The sequence below is a fragment of the Bubalus bubalis genome, chromosome 23, assembly GCF_019923935.1.
Source record: "Bubalus bubalis isolate 160015118507 breed Murrah chromosome 23, NDDB_SH_1, whole genome shotgun sequence".
In the NCBI taxonomy this organism is placed as follows: Eukaryota; Metazoa; Chordata; class Mammalia; order Artiodactyla; family Bovidae; genus Bubalus; species Bubalus bubalis.
The window spans coordinates 44,018,122-44,043,437 of NC_059179.1; the positions used below are offsets into that span (position 1 = coordinate 44,018,122).

The following is a 25,316-nucleotide window of genomic DNA, read 5'->3' on the forward strand; positions in this document are numbered from 1 at the left end:
CTTTGTGCTTGAGTTTATTCTAAGCCATGCAGACTCCTTTAAGACCTCCCATTTTGCCTCCTATTCTGTCAATAAATGTTGGGAGTTCACACAATGGGCAGCCCCAGCTGACATTCTGACCAGCTCCCCGCTCCCGGGACTCACAGACAGTGTGGGTCCCAGACTTTGGGACCTGGTACGATGTCCAAGATCTCAGGGGACTTTAAGTCCATTTGTACCAGTGACGCTGCTTCCTCTGCAAAGAGATTGCCATCCAGACCTAATAGGACCCCTCCAGACTCAGAATTCTATTAAGCAGATAAACAGGTAGTGTGGTGTTTCTTCTAAAATGCATATAAATAATGTCCCCTGAGCAAGGACGCTATGCATCCCCAGTAAACCTGCATCATTGCTCCCCTCCCCCTGCGCAGCCTGGTCTCCTGGTTCAGTGCCCTGCGGGCGTCCCTGATACCCAGTCAAGAGCATCTCAGATATTGACACATCTGCTCCCCGTGATAACCCAGGAGGTCAGATGCCCAGAGCAGCCTTCTTTTGCAGATGATGCAACTGAGGCATGGAAAAGCAAAGAGGCTTGCCCAAGGCCAAGCCAGGCCCCCCTGCCCCCACGACTTCTCTCTCCAGAAAGGCTAGGCTATTGATCGCTGGTAAAGAGGGAGTCTACCAGGCTTCGGCCAGAGGGGCTAAGTCCATGTCCGCCTGCAGGGCCCTCAGGAAAGGGCATGTGGCTCTCACACCTCCCCTCTGTGACCCTGATCTATCCTGCTTGACAGTGCAGGGGCTGCCCCTCTCAAGACCTGACCTGGAAAAGAGCTAACCTGGACAGTGAGGGGGGCCGGGGCTTGCAATGGAACAAGGAAGGAGGCCTCCCCCTCGCAGGATGCCGGAGTTTGCAAACACCAATACAGGATGCCTGGTGAAATTTGCACTTCAGATAACATATAAATTTTTAACCTAAGTATGTCAATGCAGTATTGGCATTATAGCTCTACCGAGAAAGTATTCATAGCTGACCTGAAATTCGCACGTAACCTGGTGTCCTTGATTTTTTCTGGCAGCCCTACCCCGCATCCCCACTACTCCCAGTAGTACTGGTGCAAGTTCAGGCGGAATCTGGGGCCTAAACTCACACTTTTTCCAACCTTAGGTCATGGTGACTGAATATAATCACATGGGAGGATGGGCAGGGAAGAAAGTCATGGCTTTCTGAATATTATCATCAGATCGGAGAATGTGTCCTAGTTTCGGAGCAGAGCAACCTGGGTCGATGGTGGCTTCTGTCCCCAGCAGTGTGACCCGGGCACATCCCTTAATGTCCAAGCCTTGGTTTCCTTTCCTGCAATTTGGGGCTGATGATGAACCTGCCCTACCTGCTGCCAGAACTGCTTGAGGAAGGACCTTACAGTTCATAAAGAAATGATCCAGCAAAGCTGAAGTCCTGGCGAGTCCTGCTGTGTTACAATTTATTCGCGTCACTTCACTAACAATAAATGAACAGTTTGATTCATTGCTGACTCCGAGGTTCTTCCCTAGATTTCTCCACCAGCCTCGTTTTCTGCCTGTACAGAGTTCACGGAGACGCTCTGTTCTGGAGGTGGTTAAAGACGAAGCAAAGCCATCGCAAATGTGATTTACATCCTTAATTCCATTTGAAACGACTTCGGCAGTAAATAAACCACTCTCTTTGATTCTTTTAACTCAGCGAATTTCAGCAGCAAAGTGACATGTTGGAATCAGCAGTCTGCTCCCTCTTGCTCGGTTGGCCCAGGTTTGTCCACAGTGAAGGGACGCTGAGGCATGGCCCAGTGCCAGGCTACCGGCCTCTGCAAGAATCGGGACTTCCCCCTGCCACCTGCTTCAGTCCCTGGCTCAGTGGGGCAGTGACCCCGACCTGCACGAGGCCTGCCCCTAGTGTCTGCTTCCCTCGGTTCCTCTGTGCTTGCAGGGCATCCAAGCAGGTTTCACTGTGTTGAGTCTATGAATTGATGTCAGATGTTCAAGAAGGACAGGGAGGTTTGGGCAGAGACGCCAGCCGAGGCAGAATTCCAGGACTGGCATGTGGATCAAGGGTCTTGCCCTTGGGCCTGAAGCAGTTACCCAGGGATCCTTGCTGGGTCGGGGATACTGTGAGTTCATGGCGATAGGTAAGCATGGGGCCCTGGAATCAGCCCAGGTCAGCTCCCTCCTAATCAGAGAGGCCAGGGAGCTCCTGAGTTCCTGGAGCTCTGGATAATGGGAATGATACAGGCGTGCAACTCTAAGCTGCCGTGAAAATGACCTCATGGCATCTGTGTCCATCACTGTGTAAAGCACTTAGCACAGGGCCTGGCAGCTGTCAGCTCAGTGCAACAGACAGGGAGGGCTTCTTACCAGTGGGTAGGACACGGCGTTCAGAGAAGCTACGCACTTCCTGCCACCCAGAGACCCACACAGCCTGACACCCAGAGACACACACACACACACACACACACACTGACAGAGGGCTTAGGGTGAGGCCCTGACACATAGATGTCACAAGCAGACCAGGTGACTCTAGCCACAGGGAAGGCTGAGGCACCACCCTAAGGGAAACCAGGCTTCCCAGCCCTTGGCAGTGTCAGAAACACCTGGAAAGCTGGTTATACCGCAGCTGGGGCCCCAGCGTCTGCATTTCTAACAAAACCCCAGGAGATACCTGAGGCTGCTGGGCAGGGACCAACCCCCCTTTAGTGGGGGGATTCCTGCCACGGTCCAGGGACACGCAGAGCTCTTTGAAGAGAGGCCAGAGGTGGTGATGTTTGGGGGAGGGAAGCAGACATTGGCCACCAGGAGTTCCTCCGCCTCCTGGGCACCTCCAGCCAGTGAGCACAGGCCCCTCCCACCCTGCAGGTGCAAAATGATTGAGAAGCGCACATCTTCTCTGATGCCAACTCCAACCAGTTTATGATCATAATCAGGTGCAGACCAATGGTTCTCAGTCTTGGCTGCACACTGGAATCACCCAGGAGCTGTGACATACACTGATAACTGGCTTCCACCCCCCAGACCTTCTGATTTAGTGGACTGGGTGCAGCCTGAGCATGGAGACTTTTAAAATTCCCCCAGAAGATTCTAAGGTATAGCTAAGGTTAAGAACTGCTGATATAGAGATTTCCCTGATGGTCCAGTGGTTAAGATCCCATGCTTCCACTACAGGGGACAATTCCTGATTGGAAAACTAAGATCCCACCAGCCCCATATGGTGGTCAAAAATTAATAAACAAAAGTGTGTGCTCAATTTACTTTAAAAAAAAAAAAAACTGCTGGTATAGACCAACGGCTTACAATGTGGCTGCACATGAAAATCACTGGGGATTTTTAAAAAGACCTTTTCTCCAGGGCCCTGCCTCAAAACCTATCAAATCATAATCCATACGGGTGGGGCCCAGATGACAGCATAGATCCTTCATGACACCTCCCCCAGATGATCATGTAGCCAGGATAGAGACACACGTGCACAGGTCTAGCTCTCACTCAAAACAGGACATCATGGGGCACGCTCACCCGCAATCTAATTTTTGGTTTGTAGATGGGGGCACACTCAACCGCAATCTAATTTTCGGTTTGTAGATGATCTTTGTCCTAGAAGTGTACAAATCACATCTGTTGGGTTTTTATAGACTACATCTCAAGGCACTTTCCAATTTTAAAACCAATACGTGAGTGCAAAACATGAATAATTTAAGTATCAATTTCATGCACATAATAGATCCTCAATAAATATTCATTGAATGAACTAATCAGTCAATCAATCAATACAGTCCTAGTTCCAGGGCTGCCCTAAATACTTCTATATCCCCTCTAAACTGTGAACTCCCTGAGGGCAGGCCTGGGACCCCCAACCCCTAAGCAAGGGCATTTGATGAATGAAGCCATGAATCTGTACACAAAGCTAAAGAGTCCTAAATGTTTCTGGTTGTCTCTCTATTTTCCAGGGGTGCAATGAATTTCCAGATGAATAGGGACTGCAACTATGCCATTTTTGTTGAAAGGATGATGATGTCACAATTTAATTATGGAGAAATTATTGGTTATTATGCTTTTTGGAGGCCTGGGGAGAAGCCCAGATGTGGCTTTTTGATTTAACAAGAAGCTAAAGGCTCACAGCCCAGATGTGCATGGACTCAGGTCAAGTGTCCAGCACTGATCCCCACCCTGTCCCTCACAATGCAGGGGTCCAGCGCTTCCTCAGCAGCCCTCACTGGGGACCCAGTCTCTGTTCCACGGCTGGTGGAGGGTGGATGGTGGAACCATGGCCTGTGCAGCTCCCCTGTCTTATGACCTCAGCTGATTTGCCCCCTTAATTGTAAGAATATTCCCTCCCCAGAGCCTCCCACCAGCATGGAGCTGCAGCCCTATACAGAGAAAGGGCTCTCAGTCAGACATCCAGTTGTTCCAGTGCCTGGCCCATCACCAACTAGCTGCGTGACTAGGGCAAATCACTGAGCCTCTCTGAGCTCCAGTGCCCCCGCCTATAAGATGACATCGATGCAGTACCCACCCTAAAGGTCACTGTGAGATGAAGACGGAAAGATGCCTGCAGAGCCTGCCTACCAGGCCTGGCATGGAAAAGGGATGAGGATGTGACAGGTGACAGCACAGAGGTTGAGCCCTTAGGTCCCAGGGCTGCCTCTTAGTCACTGTGCCACTTGGAGCAGGTCACTCACCTTGGTAAGGCTCAGTTTTTGCATCTGTAAAATGGGACCAATAGCAGAACTCATCATAAGATCACTGAGATGTGCCAGTGCTGTGAAGGACAAGTCGTGGTCACTGGTTTGAACGGAACACTCAGTATTCATTGCCAGAATTATTTCCACTTCTTAGCATTATGGTGAGAATGGCATTAATAAGTGCCATTTATTATAATAATAAAGAGTTAACTTTTGCCCCATCCCATGGACAGAGGAGCCTGGTAGGCTGCAGTCCACGGGGTCGCTAAGAGTCAGGCACGACCGAGCGACTTCACTTTCACTTTTCACTTTCGTGCATTGGAGAAGGAAATGGCAATCCACTCCAATGTTCTTGCCTGGAGAATCCCAGGGACGGGGAAGCCTGGTGGGCTGCAGTCTATGGGGTCGCACAGAGCCGGACACGACTGAAGCGACTTAGCAGCAGCAGCGGCAGCAAGGATATGGCCATGTTTTGTGTGCTGACAGCAAGCACCCCAGAGACTTACAAACACCTCTCCCCTACCCACGCTGGCCCCGCTGAAACTCCAATTTCACTGTCTTCTAATCAGGGTAAAGCACTTGCTTCAAACGAGAAGGGCAGAGATAGGAGTTTCCTGTCACAGGCCTGTGTCCACCCTCAAGCGACCCGCCGCCACCAAGGCTGGAGGAAGGAAAAATTCAGGTCCTCAGGTGGGATGACAGACCCTTTTCGCACTTACAACCTCGGCCACCTCGGCAACCAAACATCTCATTGCCGCAAGTCCAGAGGGGGAGTGAGGGTCCATGCGCAGCCTTCCTCTGGAACCATCCCAGCCCCCGCCTTCTCCTTCCACACCCCGAAAGCAACATGTGGGCCAGGTGGGAACATGTGCCCAGGACAAGGTCTAGGTCAAGGTGACACAGACCAGACCAGCTCCAGCCCTGGCTGGACACAAGGCTCCTTCCCAAGTGCACACACGAATCCTGCTACAGACAAGAGAGAGGAAGACGAAACAATCCTTGGCAAAGTGTGACACCCTCAGGACTTCCCTGGAGATCCTGTGGTTAGGACCCTGTGCTTCCCCTGCAGGGCCGTGGGTTTGATCCCTGGTCAGGGACCTCAGATCCCAAAGCCCCACTGGTGGTTTAATCACTAAGTCATGTTCTACTCTTGTGACCCTATGGACTGTAGCCTGCCAGGTTCCTCTGTCCATGGGATTTTCCAGGCCAGGATATTGGAGAGGGTCTCCATTTCTTTCTCCAGGGGATCTTCCAGACCCAGGGATCAAACCTGGGTCTCTTGAATTGCAGGCGGATTCTTTACCGACTAAGCCACCAGGGAAGTCTTTATCAGAAGCCCCGTGGTGTGTCCAAAAAAAAGTGTGACATCCTCCAGCAACCCATGTGCACCCAGGTGGCAATGTCCTTGAACAAAGGCCAGAGGGCCCCCTTCTCCCAGTCTACTGTGTGGACAGGATCAGCCTTTATCTGCAGTCAGGACCATGGGGCAGTGCAGCTGTTCCGCAAATCATGACTTTCCTCAAGCAGCCAAGACCAGCCTCCCTGAGCCCCAGGCGTCCCAGAGTGCACAGCCCAGGAGGATCGCGGGAAGGAGAAAGGTTGGCCGCATGAGTCTGACAGCACGGGCCCCATGGGCTGAGCCTGGCTCAGTCAGGTCTCTGATGACTTTGCCTCTCCATGCCTGTGAGATGCTGATGGGGAATTAATGCTGGACACCTCCATGTGCAGTGAGAATAAACAAGCCCGTGCAAACTCGAGAGTGCCGGCAGGAGCTAGCAATCATTACCAACCTTCCCGCTGGCCCTGGGGGAGGCCCAGCTGAGGACGATAAACTTGAATTTGGGCTCCTGGGAGCAGTAACTCAGAGAGGCTCTCCAAAACTGTGAAATGTCTGCAGTATCTCCTGTTTGATCTTCAGAGTTCATGCAGACTCTATGTTTAATTCATAATATTTTAGTTTGTTTTAATCGAATGGGGTTTGAAATTCGTTACCACCTTGTAGATTCATGTACCTGGTAAATCGGTGCTGCAGAAAGTTGTGACTGGGGAGGTGAACCCCCCAACCCCACCCCCGTGCTGCCAGCAAAGGCCGCTCGGCCAAGAGAGGTGACACCCCGGGGCCCTCCCAGCAGGCCCATTTGGGGGTCCTCTCCCTCCCACCCAAGTGCCCTGAGGAGTCAGGGGCTGCCTCTGGCAGGTAATCCCCACGGCCCTACCCTGGCTGCAGGCAGGAGAGATTGAATGCCTTCTAACCTAGATTAACCTGGAAACTTGGCCTCTTGGCCAAGCCTGAGGGAATCAACTTTGTGAGGGTCATCCAGGCACAGGGTCAGGAGACCATCAATTCCAGCTCGTAGGGACTTCCCTGGTGGCCCAGTGGCTAAGACTCTGTACTCCCAATGCAGGGTCTCCGGTTCGATCCCTGGCCGGGGAGCTAGATCCCGCATGCCACAACTGAGTTTGCACGCTGCAACTCAAGATCCCACATGCCACAGCTAAGACCTGTTGAGGCCAAATAAATAAAGAGATGTAACTTCACCTCATGTTCTCCAGAAAAGGAAGCCAATTCACTGGGTTTATGTCATTTCTCACTCCCCTTGTGGATGATCCCATTAAGTCTAAGCTACTCGTTAAGTCTCCCGCCCTGGCTGGGAGCCCTGGGCGGGGCTGGTCTCATGGGAGGTTATAGAAAAGGGTGGAGGCTGTTTTCACCTTGTGGGAAGGGCTCTCCAGTCCTCGTAGCCCACGCTCCAGGTCCCAGGTCCCAAATGCACAGTAAGAACTGCTCCGGCCCCCGATGGTGCTGGCTGTGGGGCAAAGCCCGACAGAGGCCGGGCTGTTGGGAGAAGTCTGAGAAGGCAAAGTCACCCTGAATGCCCTCCTCCCCCAGATGCCACAACGTCTCCTATCTTTCCAGAGCTTAGATTCGGGAGCCAGACAAGCTGCGTTCAGATCCCAGCATTTGGCCCTGGACTTGGCCCCTGGGTCTCTGTCTGGGAGGAGCTCTGGGGAAATCATCAGCCCCCTGGATTGGACCCCAGTCGCCCTCACACAGTGAGCACCTTAGAGAGCTGTGGGCAACCTCTTGCCACCAGAGGGTCTTCACAGGGAGGGCAACATCCCGTGCCCCCTCCAAGAGCTGCTGCCGGGGCTCCCTCCTCGCGTTGGAGAATCCCAACCAGACAGCCATGTGCACCCTTGTGAACAATGGGACCAGCCCACCTCCTGCACGGAGCCCAGGCCACAGACATGGGGTCCTGGGAAAGAGGCACCTTTGGCCTCCACAAGGCAAGAGTTGATCCCAGGTGTGGCCTGCCAAGACGCCAGAGCTGGTAGGATTCCGATGAAGATGAATGAGCTTCTCTTCAGCTCCATGTTAGTCTATCACCATCATCCTCTTCATCACCACCACCAGCAGCATCACTGCAGATCTGGCGTACGGACTCCATCAGAGACCCGCCTCTACTCCTGGCTCAGCCTCGAACCACTCTGGGATCCTCCTGGGCCTCCCATGTCCTCAGTCCTCTTTTCCTCTCCCAGGGATGTCTTCATAATTGTGGGGCCCCTTGTTCAAAATAAAAATGTGGGACTCCTTGTTCAAAAACCAGAGGGAAAACGTCATTCTATTTACTAAAACACAAATTTCCCTCCTACGTCTCACATATATTTCTGTGTCTCTCTCTTTCGACTTGTCATGATGTTTTTTATTTGCTCTTTAATGCTGTTCTAAGTACAGAATAATTAAAATTTTTAAATTACCAACATGAATATTACCATTCATCATTATAAAACTGTGCAATGCCAGTTTTAAACACAAATGTAAGAACGCGTATGTGGGATCATCGAAATTGCACACTTAGTTATTTTGTACTTTGCCTGTGCCTAGGTGGCTGAGTCCTTAACAGAACAGTGGGGGCGCTGCACAAAACTCAAGCGGTTTCGTTTCAGTCCTTGACATTCTGCCCACACTCTGTCCTGGGCCTTACTGCGGAGTAAGCAAGGACAAAAAGAAAAGGGTCTGCGGTTGTCCTGTCTCTCCTTCCCCGCTGTGTCGTCACCTTCACAGAAGTGCTGGACTAACACAGGGGCCTCATAGCCTGGGTAATGCCACTGCAAGCTGGCACTTGCCATCTCCCTCTGCGAGGACCAAATCGGGTGCGGCTGCAGCTGCTGACCTTCAACCTCCCCTAAGAAGAGTTCAGGGTGGAAAGCAGAAACGAGGCTCTCTGTGCTCTGGGAACGCTGGCAGGACAGGTCTTCAGAGATTTAGATGTTTTCGGGATCTGATTTTATGAGCCCAATTCTTGTATCTCCTCACATCTAGAGAAGCACTAAAATCCTTCATGGTGATGACTGCTCCTCGTGACTAGCAGAAACCTCCTGCAAAAAAACAAAAACAAAAAAAAAAACATGTGCTTGATTGCATGGACTCGCCCTTCTCCAAAATCACACATATACTGACCTTCCCCCTCCCTCTTTGGAGCAGTTTCTCAGAGCTATCGGAGATGCCGTCTCCCAGGCTATGGACTTCATTTTGCCCCAAATAAAATCTGACTCACAACTATTATGTTGTGCTTTCTTTTTAAGTCGACAGTGAGAAAGGATAAGACAGGGTCGCTTGGTCGCTCGTGTTCCTGCCTGCCAAGATATTGTGGTTTGAACAGAGAGTGTGGCCTCGTGGGGACGTCAACGCCCTTGCTCACCCGGTCCACGTGCGCTTGCTCATGGGGCTTGGAGAAGGCCATCTGCAAGTGGGGACCCAGGAAGGACGACATGAATCCCGCACAGATGTGCTCTGCTCGTGTGCATGCTCCATGGTCCCAACAGATTTCACTTACAAAATACAAGTTCAAAGACAATAGAACTCAGGTTTCAAGATGGCAGCTGAAGAGCAGCAAGCCAAGCAGAGGCCGTCTGAGCCTGCCTCTGCAACCAGCAGAAGGCACCTGGGCTGGCCTGCCTGGGGGCTGGGGGAGGGCCATGCGCAAGGAAGGTGGTGGAAATGCGATGTCAACGGAGACACCACAGCCCACGTGGGGCTGCCAGGCCCCCCAGAGAGAGGGGCAGGTGGGGACCCTGAGCGCAGCCAGCATCCAGGCGGACCGGCCAGGGGTGAACCGGAAACTGATTTTGATTCTGGATGAGCTTGAGTGACACGAGATTCCTCTCCTTCCAGAGTCTGAACTGGTTTTAGTGCCCCGGCCAGCTCAGTGCCGCACCACGTTTCTCCAGCGACGGCTGTTGGGCTTTAAATCAAACGTCGCTGTTCGCAGCCTGACTGCATATGCTCCAAGGTCAAAGCCAGTTTGCTCTCCGAGTCTGTGCTGACAGAAGGTGGGTTTCACTGCGTGGGCTCGGACCACCGGCCCTCCTCCTCTGCAGATCTTGGAACCAGCATCTGGCAGGGGATATCTTTGGTGACAGCCCTTCTGCTCAGCTGCTCTATCCTTGGTCACCCAAGGACAGCTTGCTCTAAACTTGGTCACCCGTTTCCCGTGAACGAGCCAGTCCCCTCCCATCAGAGCTCAGCTAAGGAACAAGAACACAGCAGAGAACCTTTTCCTGTGTCTGCTGAATCAGCAGGTATTCTCATGTAGGAAGCGATTTCATACTCTCTTCTATCCTGGAAGCAGACAGGCCCTGTGGGCACAGGAGCTGCACTCAGATGGCACAGCACGGGAGTCTAGGCTGTGCCAAGGATCCATCCAGCTCAACAGGCAGGACAGAAGGGGCACCGGACAGAGATCCAGAGGGTCCTCCCCCAGAGCTGTGGAGTCATCCATCCACGACGGACGCGGCCAGCTATCCAAACTCAGGCATGTTTCCTCAACTGAAACGGAGCAACAAGGACCGCACAGACACCTCACAGCCTCGTGGCCCTCAGGGCAGGGGTGTGTCCTGATCCCACTTCCTGTGGATGTACTTGAGGCTTAGAAAAGTGAAGTGACAAAAATGTTATTGTCTCAGCTTTCCACAGGAGGAAATTGAGGCTCGGAGAGGTTAAGCCAGCTGAGATCACCTCCACCTCCAAGGAACGCCCAAGTCCACATTCAGCTGAACTAAGTGCCAGGAACCCATGAACTCACCCATGCCACGGGGCATCGTGACCTTTACTGCAAAAGAGCAGCTGGGTGGCTGTCACTCGCTCCAGACACAGAGGGTGTCTCACCGGCCACGGTCATGCAGAAAACGGCAACATGGGGTGAGAAGTCCAGCCTGTCCACCTGCAGTGCCCCTGGTGTCCAGCCAGACTGAGACAGCAGAGCCTTTCAGCCTGTGTGATGGAGGGAGGGAGGAATGATGGAATGAAGGAAAGAAGAAACAGGCAGATGCTACACACCCAGGGCTCCTCCTCCTTATCCTCCAGCCCCAGAGCGGCCAGAGCTCAGACCCTGCCCCTCCTTACCCTGTCTCTGCAGGGTGGCTCTCCTCTGTGCCCCCAGCTGGGACACTGGTAACCAGGCCTGCATTTCTGCCCTCCCTCCAGCCACACCTCACCTCAGCCTCCTCCATGCATCCAGGAGGTGTTCTCCCCTCTGCCCTGCTCAGCTGTCCCCCATCACACACACGCACACACACACACACACACACACACACACACACACACCTCTCTGCTTCTATGTTGGCCTCTTTGCTAACTTGATACTTTAATTTCCCACCGATTTTGCCCATCCTCCCATCCCAGACTCTCTCAAGCCTCACGTCCTTCTCTCTCATGATGCTGTAGTCTGACCTTCAGGATCACAAGCATCCTAATCCCAGCTCAGGCCTTCCCCTGCCCCAGCTCCCTGCGCGATGATGGTGCATCCTTCCTACATCAGAGGGTGGTGGGGTGTGTGCATAAGGGCCTGGCTATTGGGGCCCCAAGGGCCTGACTGTTTTGAACCTATTCATACTGATTTAAAACCAATCTGGGGCTTCCCGGGTGGCTCAGTGGTAAAGAATCTGCTTGCCAATGCAAGAGATGTGGGGTCGATCTCTGTGTCGGGAAGATCCCCTGGAGGAGGAAATGGCAACCCACTCCAGTATTCTTGCCTGGGAAATCCCATGGACAGAGGAGCCTGGCAGGCTACAGTCCACAGGGTCACAAAAGAGTCAGACATGACTTAGCAACTGCTACTGCTGCTGCTGCTGTTAAGTCGCTTCAGTCGTGTCCGACTCTGTGCGACCCCATAGACGGCAGCCCACCAGGCTCCCCCGTCCCTGGGATTCTCCAGGCAAGAACACTGGAGTGGGTTGCCATTTCCTTCTCCAGTGCATGAAAGTGAAAAGTGAAAGTGAAGTCGCTCAGTCGTGTCTGACTCTTAGCGACCTACGGAGCCTACCAGGCTCTGTCCGTGGGATTTCCCAGGCAAGAGCACTGGAGTGGGTGCCATCGCCTTCTCCAGACTCCGCAACTAAACAACAACAAAAAACTAACCATTCAACATATGGACCTCTCAAGTGCACTCCCGTGGTAGAGAGAAGGCTCTAGAGAAATGTCAGAATTTACTAGGAATTCTAGGAAAAAATAAATAAAATGGAGAAAATGTATGAACTACACAAGTACTAGAATATTATCAACATTCCCAAGTGCTGAAGGAATATATAAACCTTCATGTTGATGGAGCCCACTGTCCCAGCAGAAATTCGAGCAGAATGACTCAATCCTAGAAGCAAAGAAATCCCCATGGCCTGAAGATATTCACCGCCCATCTCCCTTTATAGAGAACACCCACAGCACAACAGGCAAGAATCCGGATGAGCAAACGGATTCAAAGAATGGAAGGAATTCCTAAAAGATGAATGTCTAGAAAAATTAAAGATAATGTGTCCTTAAAAAAGGAACACGTTGCGCTTAAAATGGTGCAATTAGAGATCAAAAAAGAGTCCTTCAACTTAAGATTCCTAGGGGAGAAGGGTGGAGGGAAGGGATAGTTAGGGAGCTTGGAATTGACACGTACACACTGCTATATTTAAAATGGATAACCAACAAGGACCTGCTGTATAGCATACGGAACTCTGCTCAATATTATGTAACAACCTAAATGAGAAAATAATTCAAAAAAAGTTTCAGTTCAGTTCATTTCAGTTACTCAGTCATGTGCGACCCCATGAATCACAGCATGCCAGGCCTCCCTGTCCATCACCAACTCCCGGAGTTCACCCAAACTCATGTGCATCGAGTCGGTGATGCCATCCAGCCATCTCATCCTCTGTCGTCCCCTTCTCCTCCTGCCCCCAATCTTTCCCAGCATCAGGGTCTTTTCCAATGAGTCAACTTTTCGCATGAGGTGGCCAAAGTACTGGAGTTTCAGCCTCAGCATCAGTCCTTCCAAATGAACACCCAGGACTGGTCTCCTTTAGGATGGATGGGTTGGATCTCCTTGCAGTCCAAGGGACTCTCAAGAGTCTTCTCCAACACCACAGTTCAAAAGCATCAATTCTTCGGCACTCAGCCTTCTTCACAGTCCAACTCTCACATCCATACATGACCACTGGAAAAACCATAGACTTGACTAGATGGACCTTTGTTGGCAAAGTAATATCTCTGCTTTTGAATATGCTATCTAGGTTGGTCATAACTTCCTTCCAAGGAGTAAGCGTCTTTTAATTTCATGGCTGCAAGATATATGTATACGTGTAACTGGAATCACTTTGCTGAATACCTGAAACTAACGCAACCTTGTTAATCAATTATGTGTGTGTGTGTGTGTTAGTCGCTCAGTCATGTCCAACTCTTTGCGACCCCACAGACTGTAGCCCGCCAGGCTCCTCTGTCCATGGGATTCTCCAGGCAAGAATACTGGAGTGGATTGCCATAACCTTCTCCAGAGGATCTTCCCAACCCAGGGACTGAACCCGGTCTCCTGCACTGCAGGCAGATTCTTTACCGTTTGCACTACAGGGAAGTCCTATATACTCCAATATAAAACAAAAGGTTAAAAAAAGAGTTCTTAGAAATGTCATTGCTAGAACAACAATTCCATAGGAGAAAACTTGAAGTTCAGAAAATCCCTCAGAATCCATATCAACAAGATAGAGGACAATATGAAGGAAAAAATACAAGACATTTAAGATCAGCCTAAAAACTCCCATTAAGAATTCTAGGAAAAAATAAAAGGTAAAAAAAATACAAATTATGCAAAGGCCTGAATAACATCTCCAAGCACTGAAGGAGCATACACATATTTAGGTCAATGGAATCCACCAGGTACCAAGAAGAATGAGAGAGAAAAGACCCACCCCCAGACACATTCTGAAAATGGAACTCAAGGAGGAAGGAAAAGATTCTAAAAGCTTTCAGACAAGAAAAACAGATAATCTGCAAAGGAATCATGATCACATTGACCTGTGACTTCTAATCAGCAATACTGGAAGCTAGAAGACAAGAGAGTGATAACCCAGAGTCTTTTTAAATAAAATTTAACAGAAAAAAAGTTCTAAACTTATAATTCTATCTTTTAAAAACTAATTAGTGTAGGGACAACATAAACGTTTTGGGGTATTAAAATACTTAGAAAACTTGGAAGTTTTCCAAGCATTCTTTTTGGAAATTCTCCTGAGAAAATTTTGATATTCTCCTGAGAAAATGAGCAAATAAAAAAGTAATTCAAATAGGAATTTTTTTAAGATGGGAATTCTACAACAGAGTAGAATTAGCTTTGCATTTGAAGCTCTTCAAAATTCCAATCATGCAGGCTGGCTTACACAGTAATTAAAAGTTTAGCTTATTATATTCCAGTGAAACAACTTTAAACTCACTCCTCCGCCCACCCATACACCGTCTGGATAACATCTTCCAGGCTTCAAACCAGCCACCAATCTTCACGCATCTAAACAGAACTGGCTCTCTCCCTGGAATGTTGACTTCTTTGCACCCCCAGGTCTTCCGTAACTTTTTAACAATATATAATTTTTAATCCAGTGATTTCTTAGTATTTCCTCAGGAGAGACATTCTTTTACCATTCTCTACATCCTGATAAAAGTAAGACTCAAATGTCATTCATTTTTAATTCCAAACTGTATTGATATTCATGCACATGAATATAAGTGACACCATCACTGTTTACATGTTGACTTTGTTAGGAAAATTATACAAATAGTAAATTGATGCAAATTTTATTTCAGTATCATACGCTTCCTCAGACAGAAATATCAATTAATTCCAATAATATTTCTGCTTTTTGCATTCAAATCATGGGCCTAGAATAAAGCTTTGGGAAGTTTTCTTTATTAATTGAGCATCATCTGAGACTATTATGGATATTATACAATTGACACTGAAGCTTAATGGTACTTGTTTTGCAATGATAATATAAATATAATTTTTGGTGGAACACAATGTCATGGCAAAAAATCCTTACTAAATTAAGAAACTATGAAGCAGAAATTTAGTTGAAATGATTAATAGTGCACACATAATTCATACTGGATCCAAAAAAGCTGGCACTCTACCAATTTAAGTAAAAGCTGCCATTGCCAACATTTTGTGATAACACCGATAAAAGGTTAAAAAAAAGCTTCGGCAAAGCTCACTGTGCTTTCTTTCCCCGGCCTGCCCTCTGTCAGATTCCCGAATAGTGGGAGCTTTTCAAGTCAGTCTAAGTGCCCGACCACAACATCGAACTTTTTTGTAAAGGAGTCCTCCAAATGTTCGGTGCATGTGGTTTAAAAAATCTAGAGAACCTTGATTACTTAACACCTGGATTTTTAGTTTCTGAAGCTCTGAACCAATTATATTAATCGAAAACAAAGCTTGCAAATAAAAGGGCACTGGAATTTATCCCTAAAAATTAAGGGGAGGATGGGAACTCATTAATTAACAAGAGCTCAATATTGAAATTCTATAAGAGTACTTCAGAATATCTTGACTTGTAAGAAAAATCTTCTGATGGAGCTTCTATTTTTAATTAGAAGAAATTACATTCTCTCCCAGAAGGTCAGGAGATTGAAAAAGCCTACAATTTTGCACATCTAAATTTAATGAAGTGTTCAAAAGAATCACAATTTGTTTGATGAGTTTTATCTTGTAAAAATATTTGTTGAAGAAAGGTATTCTGAAAAGAGATTAAAAAGACAGTACCTGGTCAAATATTTAAGCTGAAAGAGTTTCACATTTTAATGCCAAAAAGTAGCACTGAGAACATCCTTCATTTTTGCTGAGCCAACCAGTTGCCCCAGCACCTATAGAGAGAATATATTCTCATCTAAGAATATTATCTGTTCTGTTCTGTTCAGTCACGAAGTCATGTCTGACTCTTCTGTGACTCCATGGACAGTAACCCACCAGGCTCCTTCTATCCATGGGATTTCCCAGGCAAGAATACTGAAGTGGGTTGCCATTTCCTTCTCCAGAGGATCGTCCAGACCCAGGGATCAAACCCGAGTCTCCTGCATTGACAGGCATGTTCTTTACCATCTGAGACACTAGGGAAGCCCTAAGAATCTTCTGCTGCTGCTGCTAAGTCGCTTCAGTCGTGTTCAACTCTGTGCGACCCCACAGACGGCAGCCCACCAGGCTCCCCCGTCCCGGGGATTCTCCAGGCAAGAACACTGGAATGGGTTGCCATTTCCTTCTCCAGTGCAGGAAAGTGAAAAGTGAAAGCAAAGTTGCTCAGTTGTGTCCAACTCCTAGTGACCCCATGGACTGCAGCCTACCAGGCTCCTCTGTCCATGGGATTTGCCAGGCAAGAATACTGGAAAGAAAGTGAAGTCGCTCAGTCTTGTCCGACTCTTTGCAACCCCATGGACTGTGGCTTACCAGGTTCCTCCGTCCATGGCATTTTCCAGGCAAAAATACTGGAGTGGGTTGCCATTTCCTTCTCCAGGGGATCTTCCCAACCCAGGGATTGAACCTGGGTCTCCTGTATTATAGGCAGACATTTTACCGTCTAAGCCACCAGGGGAGTTCTGGGTCTCCATTGCCTTCTCCATAAGAATCGTCTAGTCTACAAAAAAGAATAGATTGTAGGTGTCAGTAATTTCAAATTTACTAACTACAAAATGTTTCTTTGAAGAAGACTTGTGGGAAATTTTGTGAAAAAGAAGTAATTTAAATGACGAGGCTATGTTAGGGGAAAAAATTGAATACCACTGAAATTATGTTAGAGACAGACCTGGCTTACAAAGCAGATTAAAGTACACTATTCTGCTTTTTTATTCTATTCAGATAGGCAATATAAAGAACTGTTTTTTAATTTTACTCTATTGTACATGAATACATGTTACTTTTGTTGTAGAAAGAATTTCATGATTGAAAATAGTTTTTAATAGAACCATTTATAATACCAATACAATGAAATCAATCTGTCAGTCAAGAAATAAATATCTTCAAGATATAAAAAATTTTAATTATTTTAGAATCTCCTTTCACCTTCAAAAGTGACTTGGCGTGACCAAAAAATACAGTCACTCTAGTCATAAAGGATGATGAAGCCTATCAGTTCTCTGCTGCTGTGTAACAAATTACCACAGACCTAGGAATTTGAAACAGCCCAGGGTTATTGTCCTGGTGGCCCAGTGGTGAAGAATCTGCCTACCAGTGCAAAAGACGCAAGTTTGGTCCCTGGGTCGGGAAGATCCCCTGAAGAAGGAAATGACAACTGACTCCTGTTTTCTTGCCTGGTTAATCCCATGGACTGTAGAGCTGTCCACCTCTGGGTCAGGGTCTTCCCTGAGGCAGTGCTAAAGCCATCAGTCTAACTTGCAGTTGAATCTCAAGGCTCAACCGAGTCTGGGAAATCCTCTCTCACGCCCAGTCATGTGGCTGTCAGCAGGCTTCAGAAGACGTGCCTCCAGACTCGTGGTGTGGCTGTGGGCCTGTGTAAGTCAGCGCAGGCTGCTGTAACAAGTCCCACAGGCTGGCAGTGTACACAGCAGTTCTGGAGGTCGGGAGTGCGGCATCAAGGTGATTGATTAGCAGGGTTGTTTTCTCCGCAGGCCTGTCTCTTTGGCTTGTAGACGGCTGCCTTCTCCCAAGTCCTCACACGGTCCTCCTTCTGTGTTACAAGTTCAGTCGCTCAGTCACGTCCAACTCTTTGCAACCCCATGGGCTGCAGCACGCCAGGCCTCCCCGTCCATCACCAACTCCCGGAGTTTACGCAAGTTCATGTAATTGCGTTGGTGAGACCATCCAACCATCTCATCCTCTGTCATCCCCTTCTCCTCCCACCTTCAATCTTTCCCAGCATCAGGGTCTTTTCCAAGGAATCAGTTCTTCACATCAGATGACCAAAGTATTGGAGTTTCAGCTTCAGCACCAGTCCTTCCAATGAATATTCAGGACTGATTTCCTTTAGGATGGACTGGTTGGATCTCCTTGCAGTCCAAGGACTCTCAAGAGTCTTCTCCAACACCACAGTTCAAAAGCATCAATTCTTCAGGGTTCAGCTTTCTTTATAGTCCAACTCTCACATCTATACATGACCACTGGAAAAACCATAGCCTTGACTAGACAGACCTTTGTTGGCAAAGTAACGTCTCTGCTTTTTAATATGTTGTCTAGGTTGGTCATAACTTTCCTTCCAAGGAGCAAGCATCTTTTAATTTCATGCCTGCAATCACCACACCATCCCTCTGTGAGCCTGTGTCCTAATCTCCTCTTCTTATAACAATGCCTCATAATGAATCGAGACTCACCCCAAGGGCCTCGTGTTAACCTAATTACCTCTTTAAAGACTTTATTTCCAAATACAGTCACATTCTGAGGTCCTGAGGGTTAGGACGTTACACATGCGTCCTCACATCTACACACCACCACCCACGTCCATGGACACACAATACACAAGTCACATATATTGCACACATGGTCATACACACACACACACCACCCTCACTCACATCCACACTCACATCTCACTACACATGCATTCACATGCGCTCTCTCTCTCTCTCACACACACACACACACACCCCACGCAGCACCCCCAGCACTATCCCAGTCCTGGCATGAGGCTGGTACTCAGTCAGGGTTGGCCGAATTGATGAAACATTAGATCAGGGGAAATTGTGGTGGGGGATCCTTTTTTCCAAGTAATCTTTCCAGTTGTTTAACATCAGCTCCTGAGGAATTTGCTGTGTGCAGACAGAGCCCTAACCTCACGCTTCTCAGAATTAGATAAAGATCATTTCTCTTTCCTGCAATTGCATCTGAACTGATCACACTCTGGTGGATCTTTTCACAAACTATGACTCTTTAAATCAGGCTGAGTCTAAATCTTATAATACTTTATTTACTCAAGCACTTGGTAAAAGAGGAAGCATAAAAGATTCTCTCTAAGCAAATCACCTCTCCACATTTGGGGGTCCTTTAAAGGAAAGGGGAAAGTATTGGGAAAAGACTCCAAGGTCCAACATCCACCAGTCTATGGGCGTCAGCTTCAACCCCTTCTCCAAACAGAGCCCTGAGAATGGCACAGCCCAGGTGTGAAAGCATGGCTGAATTGGTTCAACTATGTTTTCTGAAGAATAAATCCCAAACATGCATTATTTTGTGATAAATCGAAGGTGATTTTTTTAAGGAGGGAAGAAACAATCCTGTTGACACATTTGTTGTTTGGCCGCTTAGTCGTGTTAGACTCTGTGGCCCCATGGGCTGCAGCATGCCAGGCTTCCCTGTCCTTCACCATCTCCCAGAGTTTGCTCAAACTCTTGTCCATTGAGTCAGTGATGCCATCATTCAACCATCTCAAAATCGTCATCCTCTTCTCTGCTTGCCCTCAATCTTCCCCAGCATGAGGGTCTTTTCAAATGAGCCAGCTCTTCACATCAGGTGGCCAAACTATTGGATGCAAAGAATTTAGCACCATGCCTGGCAAGAAGAAAGGACTCTTATTAGTTCAGCTCAGTTGCTCAGTCATATCCGACTCTTTGTGACCCTATGGACTGCAGTACGCCAGGCCTCTGTCCATCACCAGCTCCCGGAGTTTACGCAAACTCATGTCCGTTGACTTAGTGAGGCCATCCAACCATTTCATCCTCTGTCATCCCCTTCTCCTCCCGCCTTCAATCTTTCCCAGCAACAAGGTCTTTTCCAATGAGTCAGTTATTCGCATCAGGTGGCCAAAGTATTGGAATTTCAGCTTCAGCATCAGTCCTTCCAATGAATATTCAGGACTGATTTCCTTTAGGATGGACTGCTTGGATCTCCTTGCAGTCCAAGGGACTCTCAAGAGCCTTCTCCAAATGTTGTTTTTTGGTTGTTTAGTTGTAAAGAACCCACAGGTATGGAGTCTGCTTCCTGAGAAATTCTGCATCCCTGATAATTTGATGCTCCTCCCTGGACCCCTCAGAATGCTGCTCTGAGACCATCTTTGTAGGCAGAAAGCTGCAGCGGGAGACAATCCCCATGGAAGAGGGAGGCTTTCCCCATACGCCCTTCAGCCATCACCTCAGGACACGAGGAATCCCAAGGAAAATGCAGCAACACCAAGAACACACAGTCCTGGCCTAATATCTGCTTCCCCACAGTCATCTGGTGTGTTCCCTTTACGACGAGATCACCCAAGCCTGCTATTTCCTTTTAGAATGCTATTCTTTATTTGATTTCTAAATTATTCTTCATGTGTTGCCTTTTACCTTGAGCCATTTTCAACCCCCAGTGAAATCTTGGCACGCAAAGCAGCTCTCAGAACTAAATTAATTATAAAAGCATATTAATGTCATGTGTATAGCAATGAAATTAATTTATTCAGTAGATCCAAGAGGAAGTCATCAATTATGCCCAGTGACTGAGGCATTTTGTGTGACAGCATTTACAGTTCTTACAAATTTTAATAATTCCTCCAGCAAGAATTACCATAAATATCATGTGCTGTGCAGCCTTGATTTATGAATTAAGTGGACCTTTTAGATGCTGGCTGCATGTGAAGTCGCTGCTGTGGTGTCTGACTCTTTGCCACCCTATGGACTGTAGCCGACCAGGCCTCTCTGTCTATGGGATTCTCCAGGCAGGAATACTGGAGTCGGTTGCCATGCCCTCCTCCAGGGGATCTTCCCGACCCAGGGATCGAACCTGTATCTTACACCTCCTGCATTGGCAGTCCTGTTCTTTACCCCTAGTGCCAGCTGGGAAGCCCCTCTTAGATGCTGCTGCTGCTGCTAAGTCGCTTCAGTCGTGTCTGACTCTGCGCAACCCCATAGACGGCAGCCCACCAGGGTCCCCTGTCCCTGGGATTCTCCAGGCTAGAACACTGGAGTGGGTTGCCATTTCCTTCTCCAATGCATGAAAGTGAAAAGTGAAAGGGAAGTCACTCAGTCATGTCCGACTCTTAACAACCCCATAGACTGCAGCCTACCAGACTTCTCCGTCCATGGGATTTTCCAGGCAAGAGTACTGGAATGGGGTGCCATTGCCTTCATGTTCAAATACTGTATACTTAATTCTTACCAAGTGTGTGTTCTGAGGTGGGAGGTGGGGTTATCTGTCAATGAAAAATAAGAATCTCTGTTCTCTTAGAGATGACTCTGCCTCTCAGGATGTGAAAACATTCAATAGCGTCTACCCTGTGACATACACAAATTCCTTAAACGTGCTTCCAACCTTCCCAGGTTAAATTCCCAAGACACCTTATAAACTCTCTACAATGGAATGCAGGATCTCCACCCTTGTGTCAAGATCTGAATACACTTAAGGGTCCCAAGTGGCCCAGTCTCAGAACAAGTAAGGAGTCAAAGAAGCACAGCGTGGTCTTCATGTACGCTTCTCCAAGGCCACTTGAGAAAATCCAGCTCACTGGCCAGAGCAATCCTGAGCAGACTCCTCCTTCCACCTCGCTCTTCTAAATCACCCACAAGACCCACAGCTAACCTGAAATCCTCTCTCACTGCTTCCTAAAATTCCCAAGCGTGTGCATGCTCAGTCACTTCAGTTGTATCTGACTCTTTGTGACCCCATGGACTGTGGCCCACCAGGCTCCTTTGTCCGTGGGATTCTCCAGGCAAGAGTACTGGAGTGGGTTGCCATACCCTCCTCCTGGGCATCTTCCCAACCCAGGGATCGAACCCAGGTCTCCTGTGTCTTCTGCATCGCAGATGGATTCTTAACCACTGAGCCACCTGGGGAAGGCCCTTGGAAAAGACAGTTGACATAAATCTGACAAATAATTTGTATCTCGGCTCTAGAAGAAATGCCCACAGAGCAATAAGGAAAAGACAGACAGCCCAGCAAAACAAAGGGCCATGTGGTAGCACAGGCAATTCACAGAAGAGGAGCCCGAATAGTCAGGAGGCACGTGAGAAGCGGCCCAGCCTCAGGAGTCCTCAGGGATAACCACAATGAAATTAAAGCCAAACACACCCACTAGAATGACTGCAGTGAAAAAGCTAGAAAATGCCAAGCACTGGCAAGGATGCAAAGCGACTGGAACTTTCACACACTGCTGGTTGGAGTGTCAATTGGTACCATTTGGATCACCTCTTGGCCGTGTACATCACGCTGAGCATATGCATTCTCTATGACCCAGAAATTCTGCTCCTAGGTAAATACCCAGCCTAAATGAGTCCATATGTTCACCAAAAGTCAGGTTCTAGAATATTCATAGCAGCTGTATTTATAATAGCCCCAAACTGAAAATTTCAAAATGTCCATTAACAGGAGAATGGAACTTTTGTTGTTGCTTAGTCACTAAGTCGTGTCTGACTCTTTGCGACCCCATGGATTGTAGCCCGCCAGGCTCCTCTGTCCATGGGATATCCCCTAGAGTGGGCTGACATTTCATTTTGCAGGGGATCTTCCCCACCCAGAGATCAAACCTGCGTCTCCTACACTGGCAGGCGGATGCTTTACCACTGAGCCACCAGGGAAGCCCAGGAAATGGAAAAGGGTTGCCCAATAAAATACAGGACACCCAGTGAAATTTGAATTTTAGATAAACAACAAATAATATTTTAGCAGAAGTTTGTCTCATTCAGTAATATTACCCAAAATGCACTACTGCTGTGCATGGATGGTGTTACAGACATAATGATAAACAAAAGAAGCCAGAGAGGATCCAGAGGGGATGTGTCCATCTATGTGGTATCCAAAACCAGGTAAACTCACCCCTGATACTAACAGTCAGGACAGTGGGGGGATGGGCAGCTCCTGGATGGGGACAAGAGGGATGTCTGGGATCCTGGATGCTCTGTCTCTTCATCTGGGTGCTGGTTACACAGATGTGTCCACTTTGGGATGATCCATCAGACTGCACGCTTACAACGTGTGCCCTCCTGGAAGCATGAGACATGCTCATAGCAAAGAGTTTTTGTTGTTTATTGGAGGTTCAAATTCAACAAAGTATTCTATCATTTTCTGACAACCTTATTCCATCCTCCTGCTAGTGGACACTGTGGCCACCAACACATATCATATGTATATTTCATACGTCAGTAAAAATTATTTTAAAAACTTCACAGAACACTGTGATCAATACGGATCCCCCCACTTTTTCCCTAAGAAGGGAGGAGGGAAATGTCAGTGGGCAAAGTTGGGATCTTTCGTCAGCTGGGAGAGAGTCAGAATACAAAGCAGGACTGCAAATATTCACATAGTAATATTTTTTTTTCTCTTTTGGCCTGCAGCTTGCAGGATCTCAGTTCCCCGACCAGGGATTGAACTCCAGCCAAGGCAGTGAAAGTCCAGGATCTTAACCACTAGGCCACCAGGGAACTCCTGATAATAATTTTTGTAACATAGAAAATAAATCTTTTAAAGTCCAGAGGTATGACCCCCTATTTCCACCCTCTTAGGATTTAAGTTCAAGTTGCCTACTAAGTACCTTCAAACTTCATCTGATTTTGTAGAAGGAGGCCTGGTGGTGATCAGTCAAGCTTGTAATTTTCATCCTTACCTACCTCCCCCACAATAGACCTCTGGTGTCTAAACAGTCATTAGGGAACTGGTGGGGACCCCCAACAGGGTTGAGGGGGGACATTGAGAAGCACAGCTCCTTGTCAGATGTACCCATTCAGTCCAGCTCAGTTCAGTCGCCCAGTCGTGTCCGACTCTTCTCGACCCCATGAACCGCAGCACACCAGGCCTCCCTGTCCATCACCAATTCCTGGAGTTCACTCAGACTCACATCCATCAAGTCAAGTGGAGACAAAACACAAAGCAGAGAGAGAAGCGTGAGAATGTGACTGAGACGCTAGATCCAGTCCCAAAAGGCAGCCCAGGAAAGGAAGTGGCTAGACTTGGCTCCAGCATGCCTAACCACGCACCCTTGAGCACATCACCAAACAGCTGAGCCTTGGTTTTCTCATCTGAAAAATGGGGACGGTGATAACAGGTACCTCACTGGCTTGTTGCAACAACTGAGTAAGATGACAGGCAGCAGATCACATTTTCCTGAAGTGACCACCTGGATCTACTGCTCTGGAAGCCCATCTAGAACCTTGCCGCTCCCCCACCAGAATGAAAGTGAAAAAAGTCACTCAGTCATGTCTGACAATTTGCGATCCCATGGACTGTCCATGGAATTCTCCAGGCCAGAATACTGGAGTGGGTAGCCTTTCCCTTCTCCAGGGGATCTTCCCAGGGATCGAACCCAGCTCTCTCGCATTGCAGGCAGATTCTCTACCAGCTGAGCCACTAGGGAAGCCCACCAACAAAGTTGAGTGTAATTCCCTTCTTTTGAATCCGGGGGAGCAGAGAGCTTGTGACTGGGCTGTGACCAGTCCAGGGTAACAGGAATGATGCTGAGTAAATTCTGAGATAAGATCATACAAGGCAATTCCCTTCCCCCTTCTTGGCTGGCATACTCACCCTTGGACCCTGAGCCTTCATCAAAGCCCAGCTACCTGCTAGCCATCATGCTGTGGGGACACTTAGGCCACATGGGGAGGCCAATGGGCAGTCCCTGCTGAGATGCCAGATAACAGACAAAACCAACTACCAGAAGTAAGTGAAGACTCCTCCAGGTGACTCCAGCCCGCAACTCATCAACCCTTGAGTATTCCCAGCTGAGGCCCCAGACCTCAGCAAGAAGAGACTCATCATTCCTGCCACACTCTGTCCAAATCCCCAACTCAGATTCATAAGCGGGATAAAGTGGTTGCTTCAGGCATTTGTTTGGGTGGTTTGTTATACAGCAAGAGCAACTAAAACACAACATCTTGTATCAGTTAGCTCTTGCTGCATAGCAAAACACTCTCACATTTAGTGGTTTAAAACAACACTCATGTATTTAGCTCACAAATTCTGTGCGTCAGTTGGGTGGTTCTGGTGCTTTGGGCAGTTTCAGTCACTCTCTCCTGGGGTTGCTCCTGCATCTGTGCTGGTGGTTGATGGGTGGCTGAGGATCCAGCCCACCTGGTGGACCTCCCAGGTGGCACTAGTGCTAAAGAATCCACCAGTTAATGCAACACCTAAGAGATGTGGGTTCAATCCCTGGAGAAGGGCAAGGCAACCCATTCCAGTACTCTTGCCTGGAGAATGCCATGGACAGACAAGCCTAGCAGGCTACAGTCCATGGGACCGCAAAGAGCTGGACACAACTGAAGCGACTTAGCATGATAATCCAGGATGCCTCACCCACACATCTGGCCGTTGGCTGAATGGCAATGAGGCATCAGGTGCGAATAGGCCATGGGTCTCTCATTATCCAGGAGGTTGGTCCAGGCTTCTTCACAAGGAGGCAAAGTTCCAGGAAGAAGAGAGGACCAGCTCAGTG

The 25,316-nt window shown here is 48.3% G+C and overlaps 1 long non-coding RNA gene across 1 annotated transcript; it reads right to left on the minus strand.

The window, feature by feature from the left end:
- Positions 1-6,422: 6,422 nt before the first annotated feature.
- LOC123331413 lies at positions 6,423-24,650 on the minus strand. Its single transcript, XR_006548042.2, has 3 exons — positions 24,410-24,650; positions 10,772-10,959; positions 6,423-9,065 (listed from the first exon to the last, which is right to left on the minus strand). It is a non-coding gene; the product is annotated as an uncharacterized LOC123331413 (long non-coding RNA).
- Between the last annotated feature and the right edge of the window lie 666 nt (positions 24,651-25,316).